This window comes from Tubulanus polymorphus, chromosome 4 (assembly GCF_964204645.1).
Source record: "Tubulanus polymorphus chromosome 4, tnTubPoly1.2, whole genome shotgun sequence".
NCBI classification, from domain to species: Eukaryota; Metazoa; Nemertea; class Palaeonemertea; order Tubulaniformes; family Tubulanidae; genus Tubulanus; species Tubulanus polymorphus.
The window spans coordinates 10,200,555-10,212,073 of NC_134028.1; the positions used below are offsets into that span (position 1 = coordinate 10,200,555).

General features: G+C 37.2%; 1 long non-coding RNA gene and 1 pseudogene across 1 annotated transcript; one reads left to right on the top strand and one right to left on the bottom strand.

The window, feature by feature from the left end:
- Window positions 1–2,163: 2,163 nt before the first annotated feature.
- LOC141904299 (uncharacterized) lies at window positions 2,164–4,277 on the top strand (annotated as a pseudogene).
- A 2,105-nt stretch (window positions 4,278–6,382) lies between these two features.
- Window positions 6,383–7,909, bottom strand: LOC141904600 (uncharacterized). Its single transcript, XR_012619155.1, has 3 exons — window positions 7,794–7,909; window positions 7,010–7,142; window positions 6,383–6,835 (listed from the first exon to the last, which is right to left on the bottom strand). It is a non-coding gene; the product is annotated as an uncharacterized LOC141904600 (long non-coding RNA).
- Window positions 7,910–11,519: the final 3,610 nt, after the last annotated feature.

Sequence of the window (11,519 nt, forward strand, 5' to 3'; positions counted from 1 at the left end):
ACAACCTGGGTCAACTCGTACAAAAGCAGGCACACCATCCAATTGATCCACATAATTCAGATATGAGTTAACAATTGTATCACCATGTCGATTGGTATTTCCGACTGTTAGCCATAGCATTTTCCTACTGAAACCATCAATAGCCCCATGGATAAAAAATCCATATGGTGCCAATTTGTCGTTTTGGTCAATATGCACCAAGTAGTTAGGACCAGGAGTTCGGTATGTCCTCCGCCGTAATCTATTCTTTATTCTAGACTCCATGACTTCTCTTTGTATGATGTTCAATATATCGAGCACAGTTAGCCTGAAAGATAGTAAAAAACATGATTACATTACATTCATTATACATGTAGCTATATCGCTTGGAAGTTGCACTAATTTGAGATTTATCATAGAGCCGTTGAGTGATCATGAAAGGAGCACTTTGCACACCAACCTTTTGACAAGCAAATGGTGTTCATTTCTAAGTGCATTCCAAATGAAACGATAACCCATTCTTCTTCCAGCATGTAAAAGTTCATGTCTAATGGCATTTTCGATATCTATGATAGAGCTTTCATGGCACTTCCTTTTCAAACCTAGTTCTTTCATGCGGCGCTGGATCTGCCTTGTTCTGAAAAGAGAAAATAAAATTATTCAAATTATTCTTAAAGAGATTAAAGGATGCAACATACGTAGGCCTATGTGACATAGGCGGGGACGAGTGTGGGGTCCAAAATCGCCCATTCGTCCAAACATCAAAGCCTCTCTTTTGGGTGGGTGTGAAATCAGAGAGGGTGGAACTCGTCGGTGGCAAATGCGCGTGCCATAGGTGCGAAGCCCCTTCAGTGGGGTTTGGGGGCCTCCCCCAAGAGAACTTTGAAAATAGAAACGTTCTAGATGCATTTTCGGTCAAATTCTAGTGAATATTTCATATAAAAATGTCACTGAAAAGGTATTTAATCCTCAAAACGTTCAGAATAAGTTTTTATTGGGTCTATTAATCCAACAATATATACTGGTCTTACCCTTCGTTTATGGAGACTGGCAAATTGATATCAATCTAGGCCTATATCTATATAATAGTTTTATGAATGTGAGCAAGTGCGAAAGGAGAGTGACGTGAAATCGAGCCAAAAAAATTTTCTTTAACAATAATGGAACTTGTCTTGAGATCTTTTTTTTTGGGGGGGGGGGCGTATGGGCCTCTGGATCAAGGGTAAGGAAGGAAAGGATCAAACTTCAAAGAAAGGCCTTCATCAACTGAGTGCAGTTATTATTAGTAATACACGGTTTTTCAATTGTAAAAACTACTAACGATCGAATAATATTGTGTTTAGCCATCATCATTATCTTGATTTCCAATATTTGATAACCTTGGTGGAAGTATATTTCTATAAGATAGTCGTAATACATGGTTTCGCCGTTTGCTCGCGGCTGACAGTACAGAGGTCACTAGCGGACGGACACGCGTATTGAAAATAAATCGTATCTCTTATGTTACTATGTTGTATCTCGTATGTTGTATCTCGTATGTTGTATCTCGTATCTTATATCTCGTATGTCGTCTGAGGTCTTCCATAGTTAAGTGTCTCACACTAACCTTCGAAGACTCCGACGAGTTGCCCCATCCCCCATTCCTGTAACTTCTCCACGACAAATGACATCTTGTGACCAAAAATGGCGCCCTACTAATATTCGTATGTCGCATATCATATGTTGTATCTCGTATGTTGTATCTCGTATCTTATATCTCGTATGTCGTCTGAGGTCTTCCATAATTCCAGCCTTTCTGTATAGTATAGCTAAATGACCGGCGCGCGTTGCATCATGGGTAAATTTATTATAAAACATGGCGGATCTATTAAAGTTGGATTAACGTATCGCTGGTAAATTATCAAATATTTATCCATTATCAAAGCCCATATTCAAGTGCCTGTGCTTTACCTCCGCTTAAGGAGGGTTCACAGGTCTTAAGCAAATCTACGCAAACAGAAAGCCTCTCAAGCAACCCTGCAAGAATTAATCAACAGTGAGTTTCCAGTTGAAGTCACAACACCAATCGCTGCTGCCGCAACAACTCCTCGAGAAGTGGTGTTGACTGAATGAGTTCTCAACCAGCAAGCTGAAAAAAGTCAACTCAAGCGTAAATGTGACCAACTCACCACAGAAAATGAGTCAATGTCAGCTCGTTTGTCACTTTACGAAGCTAAGGTGAAGTCAGCTGAAACCAAAATGCGAGAAACAACTGCGGACATCATCAAACTAACCAGTGAGCTAAAGAATGGTTCAGCATCAAAGAATCGACTGGAATTAGAGCTACAGGGTTTGAAAGACAGATATAGTAAAGAGACAGACAAGGTATGTAAATATATGAGTCAATTTCAGACTGCCAAGAAAGAAAATTTATGTCTCCGCAAGAAAGTCCAGCGTCGAAATGAGAAGATTGCTGATGTACAAGAGCGTCTAAATGAAGAGGCCTGTCAAAGACAGAAAACAGAGTCGCAGCTCCAAGATACTGAGGGTAAGCTAGCTGATTGTTTCAATTCTCTGAGTCTTTCAGATGAACGTGCACATGCAATGGAAATTGAATGTCGTATGCTGCGGAACAGTTTAAGTCAACTACGCTTGCGAAAATCCAAAAGTGCTATCAACTTGCGCGACACAATTGACCAAAACGCTATTCACATCACCGAACTCGAGAAGACACTGTTAGACATAAAACGAGAGAATGAACATTTGAAAGTTCTGATAGCAGTCGAGAATGACCCGGAAATTACAACCATGTGTAAGGGTAGGTTTACCGATGAGAATCGACACGCTGTAATGGAGCTGCTTACAACTCACCATGTAAGTATGAATAATATCCCTGGCGTAATAAAAACTGTTTTACGTTGTTTTCTCTCTGTTGAATGCGAAGACCTCCGATTACCATCAAATGCTCTGATGAGCCAATTGTTAATTGAAGCCAACTTTCTGGCTAAATCACATATAGCTGAGGAAATGCTCTCAAACATGCCTCAAGATTCCACCTCTGGTCACTGCCTCCATGGAGATGGCACCAGTAAATTTCACAATAAGTACCAGAATTTTCAGGTCACTCTCAACTCGGGTGAGTCCCTGTCGATGGCCATGTCTGAAGTCGGCAGCGGTGATACTGAAACCCTCATGAAAAACTTTTTAGATTCTATTTCAGACTTGGCGTCATGTGTCGTTTCAGGTTCTGACCAAAATAAAGAAGAAATAGTTGACAAATTGGTTGGGTCTATCAAAAATACTATGTCTGATCAAGGTGCAACCAATCCCTGTTTTAATAAACAATTGCAAGCTTTGCGTCAGCAAGTACTTGTAAAAGCAGTTGAGAATTGGGACCAATTATCTCAGCCTAACAAGGCAAGCCTTGCATCTATGGGCCATTATTTTTGTAAGATGCACCTTTAAATCAATTTTGCAACGGAGTGTGACAAAACCCTCTCTTCCTTCGAGAAACTAGCATTAGAAGTGGAACCTACACCAGGAACAGAGTCAGGCGTTGGAAGATTGATTCGCACTGCTGTCAAGGCTTTCCATCCAAGAGGTTCTGAAAAGGCCGGAGTTGCATCTCATTTTAATTCTTATCTTACAGGGGTTCCATCAAAACTGTGGTTGAAAACTTACAAAGGTAATAGGTTCAATATCCTATTCTATGATGGTGCTGCATTATATTACCATCGTAAACATATCACAGATTTTCTTCTACAATGGCCGAGTCCAAATCTCTTACTCCAGGCAGTTGATAATGATATTAATAATAAAGTCTTTCTAGCCGGCGCCCGTGCGCTGGGGATTATTGACAAGATCATTACAGGGCCTTTTTGGAGAATAATCAACAAATGTCAAGCCATATTGGACACGAACCCCTATCTACTACAGATGAAAGTGAAATGTGATGAATGGTCAAAAGATTCTAGTCAGCTCATGCAGGGGAGGTAATGTTTCATTTCGAAGGTGAGGATTTGATACATAAAGATGTTCTCTTTGAAGCTTTATTTGCAGATTCTGGAGATAAAGAACTTGATATTCTCACTCAACAGGCTCTTGAATTGTGTATGCATGCATTACTCTTAATTCTTGAGCGTCAAGCCCATGATCAACTTCCAGGCGGCAAATACGAACATCCGGACGCATCTCTGGTCACCAACAGTTCAAATGTGCCCACTACTAATGTGATATCTGAGCGTGATTTTGCAATTCTAGATCTTCTGATTCGAATAAAACCTGCGAGTAAAACCGAAACTCTTGAGACTTTAACTTAGTGGATGAACAGCAAAACTGCTTCCTGGCTGTCAAACAAGTCGGCAGATGAGCGTACTCAACTGTTTGACAAAGCAAGACAAAATTATCCTTCCATCAAATTAAAGTTTAAAGAACGTAGGTTATCTATTCAAAGGCAAAAGTCTGCTCAGTTACTTGCATAACAAAGAGCCAAGACAGATGCAGAGGAACGTTTGTACACAAAAAAGGTCAGTGCTACCACCAATATGTCCACGAATTGTGGCACAATCTGGGTAAGTCAATCTGTGGTTGATGATGAACTTGATAAATTAGCCCAACATAAGGTAAAGGATGCAGTTTTAAGTCAGATCAATTTTCATAAACATGTACTTAAGTCAAAAGGTCCAAAAGAGTTGTTTTACCAGTCACAGACTGTTAATGGTCAACGCGTTGTTTTTGACGTTGACACTCTGGTAAGCAATTTAAAACAAATCATTGCACTCAATCCTATTCATGTCAACTCCGATGGGGATGTCACAATTCCTTCAACTTCAGCACCAACTCACACAGTCAACATTACATCAGCAGACAACCGTCATCAAGCAATGGCTGAACAGAAGAGATTAATATCTGCCAAATTGAGGGATACAAGAATGAAGCGTATTGTAGCCAACCAAAAACTAAAGCTACCCAAGTATCTCCTAGATCCAGCAAGCCTAGTTGGCAAACAAGTAGAGCATCGCTTCTCTGATGATGGTGAGATGGTGTGGTTTAACGGTGAGGTAGTCGACATAAACAGCCTTCGAGATGATAACCCCATCAAATCTCTCTTTGACATCGTGTATGAAGGTGAGGATGATCGGTACACTTTCGATCTCTTAGGTGACCTTAAAAAAGGTGACCTAATCATTAAGGATTGAGTGCCTGCAATGAGACTTAAGAAAATCTGATTCTGCAAGGGTTATTATCATATCATCATTCAAGTTGGACCTTCTATTATCATTCTGTTTAAGAGGGTAATTGCAGGTATGGAATTAACCATTTCAGATCCCGGATGTCGTACCGGTACCGTACACCGGTTGTCCTGGACGCCTGTCTTTAACCCCCTGTAAAGTGTATAATCATTAACTCCTTGTACATCTATAACCTGTATGATAATGAATGAATTTATGAATTTATTCCTCACATCCTATTGTCATATATATAACACCGAACTGGCCATTTTTGTAGAAACTCAAAATGTATCTAAGGTGAGTAGATACATACTCAGAGTTTCTCAATTCACATGTACCATTAGCAATTATATGTGGTTGTTTGGGTGTGGAGTGTATAAACTACCTGGAGTATGGTGGGCTCCCACCGTACTGCTCGGGCAGATTTGAAAAAAATATTCTCTCTTTTTAATTCTAGGTTCAACTGTAGTGGCCCGGGTGTGGAGTATAAACTACCTAGAGTATGGTGGGCTCTCACCGTACTGCTCGGGCAGATTTTAAAAAAAAATTCTCTCTTTTAATTCTAGGTTCAACTGTAGTGGCCCGGGTGTGGAGTATAAACTACCTGGAGTATGGTGGGCTCCCACCGTGCTGCTCAGCAACCACAATATATATATATATATATATATAATTAGCTTTTTTAACATCCTGAGTTCTGTGATAAAGTGTAAGGTGCTTGTTTTCTAGTCAAAGTAACCATGATCTAGTCAAATTAATTTTAAATGATGGTAATTTATGAGGTAGAAATTATATTTAATGTAAATAAGATATCAGTTATTTATAGTTGTTACTGCTGTTGTTTAGATTTGTTAACATTTTATTATTGCTCAATCTTAATCACTCTTCACTTAGAATTGATCTCAATTGATAAGTGTTATGTTTAATTACTTAGCTAGATTTTAACCACAGGTTGTTCGAAATGGACGAAACCTGGCATGTCGTAAACATAACACATTTATGGAGGGCCTAACCTCTTCCTGCACCACCAGAAACGACATGTTTATGGATGACTGTGAGGCAATCAATCAATCAATCTTTATTCAGCATAAACATTAATAAAACATTGTTTGCAACTGATACAAATTCGGAAAATCAAGTATATACATAATAGGAGATAAACAAATAATAAAATGAAGCATAATTTACACTGAGGCACGATGTTTCATAGGTAGCCATACTGATGATTCTTGATAAGATGAAACATGTCTTCAATTTTAAATGGAAAAAACTCATTTATCAAATGGTGAATTTTACAAAAAATAGTCTTAAAAATGTTTTGATTCTTTCTTTAGGAGTAGGATCTAGTAAAAAGATGTTCTGAGATCTGAGTTGACAAGGAAAATACCTTTAATTTGATACCTCACATGGCATATTTCCTCGAAAGAGACCTTTTTCCGAAAAAAGCGTAAAACAAGATGGCCACCGATACGTGAGCCTCATTCTGAAAATATGTTTCGGGTCGATATTCATAATAGATTGTAACATGTATAGATGAATCTAGCTCTTCAATATCTTGAGTTTTACTGCTATTTGATTAAACATTTCGGGTCTCATATCGATGAAAGTTTCAACAACTTCATTGATACCAACTATGGCAAGTGAGGCTCCTGAAAGTATATCAAATCATTATTAAGAAAACAATATGTATTAGAAGGCTAGGAATAACTTTCAACAACCCTTAAAATGTCTCATGTTGGTAACAACCAAATTCGCAAGGTATTTTTGGCATTTTATTCCATGCAAATATGTTAATTAGCCTAAAATAGCTGTTTTCTACTTACCATATGGTTACCATGGCAACCAACAATCAATTGAAATGATGGTTATCCTTGGTATTACATTTTAAGATCAAATGGTTGGACATTCTGCTCTCATATTTCATTAGGCACTGTGATATCTGTGATTTACAGATTTCTAGGAATAAGTTAATTAGATTATCAATATGCAAATTAGCTTCATTTGCATAATTAAGCAAAAAAAATTTAGCACATCAATAAGTTGCATATCAGTATCGTACTGACCAAGTTTGGCTTCAATCGGATGAAAACTGTGAAAGATATAGGGGTTTCAATATTATATTCAGTCCCTTTTCTAGGCTAAAAAGCAGCAAAACCTAGACACTTCCTGTCTGACTATTTAATTGAAAATGAATTAGAGTGTGTTGCGCAATCGCTTGACAAAAACACCCCAAATTTCCGCCCTTCAATTGTTTATAACTTTTGAACCGCTTGACCGATTTTGATTCTGTAAATTGCTGTATGCTTATATTACCCCCTTCTTTGTTTTAAGCTATTAAAAAGGCACAACAGACACATTTAAATTTTCAACCTGAAATCCCTACTGGTGTAGTCTGAATACCAGTCGTTGTTACGGTTCCCTACATCTGACGCTAAAGTATCACATAGAGGTTAACTCCTGTTAATACGGGATATCGACAAATTCAAGTTCTGGAATTACTCGTTTGATGGCGCTAGTCAGAACGGGAAATTGGAACCTAAATCCGCCATGTTCATTTGCAATAAACATCTCTCGCTTCAAGTTTTCAATCAGCGATATTCTACTTACTATACATAGGCACGCATAATCCTTTTAGTATGATATCCTGACAATGTGTTGAATTAGATAAAACCTCACTTTGAACGCTAAAGATCACTAGAAATGTAAAAAAACTACCAAAAATCACAAATTTAGCGATGACACTCGAAGCAGCTTACGACGGAAGTAATGACTGGTGCCGGATGTCATCACTTTGTTGTTGAGTTCAAGTCTCTAAGGTGAATTTATTGCAGGCTACACTGATAAATATGAAATGACATTATGAAATGAAATTGATTTTTGAAGGACTACACTCGTAGATTCATAATAAAAATATGAAAAGTACCAGGACTCGAACCAACAATCAAAATTGGGCCGTCAAGTGCTGCCACCATGTGATACCTGGCAACCAGTCTTCACATCTTCAGCCGTTGCAAAATGTTTTTTGATAATTTTAGGACACTTATAGTGGTTTCTAGCCTTTGCAGTGAGGTTTTATATCCAACGTAACGGTAGGTTATCATATTTAAAGGATTACGCATGACGATTTATAGTAAGTAGAATATCGCTGATTGAAAATTTGAAGCGAGAGATTTTCATTGCAAATGAACTTGAGCATTGGGGATTTAGGTTCATTTGTAAGTGATTAATTCATATTTAGAAAGAATTGGCAAACACTGTTCAATACCGGCTGATCATTTAGTTCAATGTTAAGGAATCATTATAGTATCAAGTATAGTATGCAAACGAGCGTCTTCTTCATGACTTGACGGATTGTGATTTAAAAAGAGTTCATGTAATCTAGGCCTACTTAAAATAGCTAGGCATGGACATGTCCTTTGCCATGCATCAAATAAAGTTTCGATGAATTTGATTTAATTGATTCAGCACACGCTACAGATTTTACCGATTACAGTAAATTCAATCATCATCGTCGACTATAAATATTTGATGAAACACAATAATACTTGCCTTGGAGCTTGAATTCAAACACCGGACTGTTCGAACTAAGAAATTAACCATGAAAATTGACTAAAGCAGCAAAAACATCCCAGAAATAATTGCAAATGGCGCTGTGCATGCCTGATAATTTTTCGAAGTCTAATTTGAATGAAAATATTTTTTTAAAACTCAACAGCAAATGCAAAAATATGCAGTAAACTCATTTTATTAATTTAGCCAATGAAAATACAAACTAGGAATGAACATACTAGGTTTTTGCACAGTAGACGCTGCATAAAATCTAACCATGCACGTGTTGAAAATGTTGAAATAATGAGTACAGTTATGGAAATATTTTTATTCCAAAATGGACTCATGACAAAAAGGCAGATGTTCAGAATTTGGAACCAACATTGGAATGGTTCATATCCGAAGTGATCACATGTACAATCACACGTGTTGCAGATTGGAATAACTGATGTTAAACATGTGTTATTCTATGACATGTGTGATCCCAGCGGTTACACATGTTGTTGAGCCAATCACATGTGTGAATCACACATGTTTTCTCAATCACACATGTATTTCACAATCACACGTGTGATCATGTGTTATTCACACATGTCATAGGCTCCACAACACAGATCACACGTGTGATTGCAGGAATCACATGTTTTTGTGTCTTTCACACCTTTCACACATGTAATGTGTGTTATTCACACACATAACATATGTGAATTTTTTATGAGGGAATTTGTCTTTCTTTTTTTTGGCTTTTCGATAATACTCTCTCTTTTGCTCTGGTGATAAGGTAGGTGATAATTCTCTCTATTTTTCCTCATCATGTTTCTTCTCAGGATTTCTGGCGGCTGTCTTTTTCTGCTTCTTAAATTCCTATACCATTCTACGGAACCCCCAACAAGCAACTTATCCATGCTTGTTTAGGGATTGAAAAGAAACAAACCTGACAAAACTCTAAATACTAAGTTTTTAGGACTTATTTTTAAAATCAATCAAATATGATTCCAGACACTATATTTCAATAGTAGGTCAATTGTCATTCTGGACAGTCAGGGTTGATATCATATATGATGGGGGCAGTTGCATTTCATAAAAAAGGGATGTCAAAATATTTTGTCCACTATGAAACTAAGGGAATCATACAAATAATGATTAATAGAATATCTCCATGATTAAATATCACTGAGATGTAGATTTAGATAATAAGTAGACACTTCAAAATGCATAAAGATATATTTCATTCATGTTTTCACTCAAATGCTATAGCTGTAAATGCTTCAGTGTTAACTGCCACCATTAGTTTCGTGCTCATTTCATGCCCTGTATCAGCAATATCTTAACCAGATTATATTTTCTATGATAAAATCTATGCATTCACTTCACACTATTGTTTGAAGTAACTTGGAAGCATATAACCCTTTAGTTAAAAATCATTTTGGGTATATCCATAGTTTGTGTCATAGTGGACATTTCCTAATGACAACATTTTGACATAGGTTTCCATTATTAAATCAAATACATGGAATATCTGACATCAAATGAAAAGTACTCAAGAGCTTGGGGAGTCGATAACTTTCGTTAGAAACTTTCTCGGGCTCTGATATTTACACACATTTAATGCAGTAATAAAATCTAGGTTCCTCTCGTATATTGGCTATATCGGTTGTCGTTTTCATTGTTCTATGATTATGTTTAATCGTTTTTGTTATTTCAGCAGCGCATACCAACCTTGGTTGAGCATGCGTGATCAGTCTTGAAATTGGTATTCATGCGCGGCATAGTGCTGCCGACAATTCAATTCATTGTTTATTGACACAATAAAACATTTACTTTCACGTTTTAAAAAAATTCTTTTTATTTTCTTTTATTTTCATTGGGGGCTTACGTTAGCGGCCATTTGAAAAATCTCTGTATGAACATTTATATTTTTCAGTTTAAAATATCTAAAACTTAAAACCTGCTTTTCTGTGAAATAAATTCTGAATTAAATTGAAGACTGGTGCCCTGTCTCTTCAAAGAGCCAGGTGGCGGTAGTCTATGGTGGCAATAAACTTTAGGAGTAAACTTTATCGGATGATCGTAGTGGATTGTCATTTGAAGGAGATGCAACTTATACTTGCTTAATGTCTTTATTATTTTAAAAAGAAGAATCGTGGCTCCTATCTATTTTCATGTGCGACTTCTCTTCACTTGAAGTAACTCGAGTTAGTCGCATTTTTTCTTTCAGCTGTAAATTTTTCTATGCAAAATCATTTCAACACAATCCGATACGTAATCTAGCAATTATCAACATGATGATAGATTCCTTTAAGACACTACAATATTCAAATAACAACTATCCAAAAGCTTGCACTAACTTGGTCCATGTCTACAATAAAACCATTCCGATATTCCCAGTCCCCGTGTGTAACATTTCATGAACGATGTACGACAACACCGATCTCTTAGCTCTTAAAGTAATCAGTTCAAAGTTCAATTAATTCTACTACAGAACTACAAAACCACCAAGCAAGCTTTCAGTACAACCATGTCAGCAAGCCCATTTTTAGAATTTCTTTCTTGTTCTAGCATGATGTTGCAGCACAAATTGCGCACAGCAAGACGAGTACGTGCTCCCAAACACCAGCCTCGTGAACTAATATTTTTCCATCTATCCAAAGAAATCTGTGGTATTGGCGGTCTTCTGGTTTCAGTTAGATATGTAGATATATTTGCGTCAAATCGGCTGCTATTGCTACTGTCCCTTGTGTAAACATGATCAGAATGTCGAAAAGTTCATTTAGCAGTTTTGGT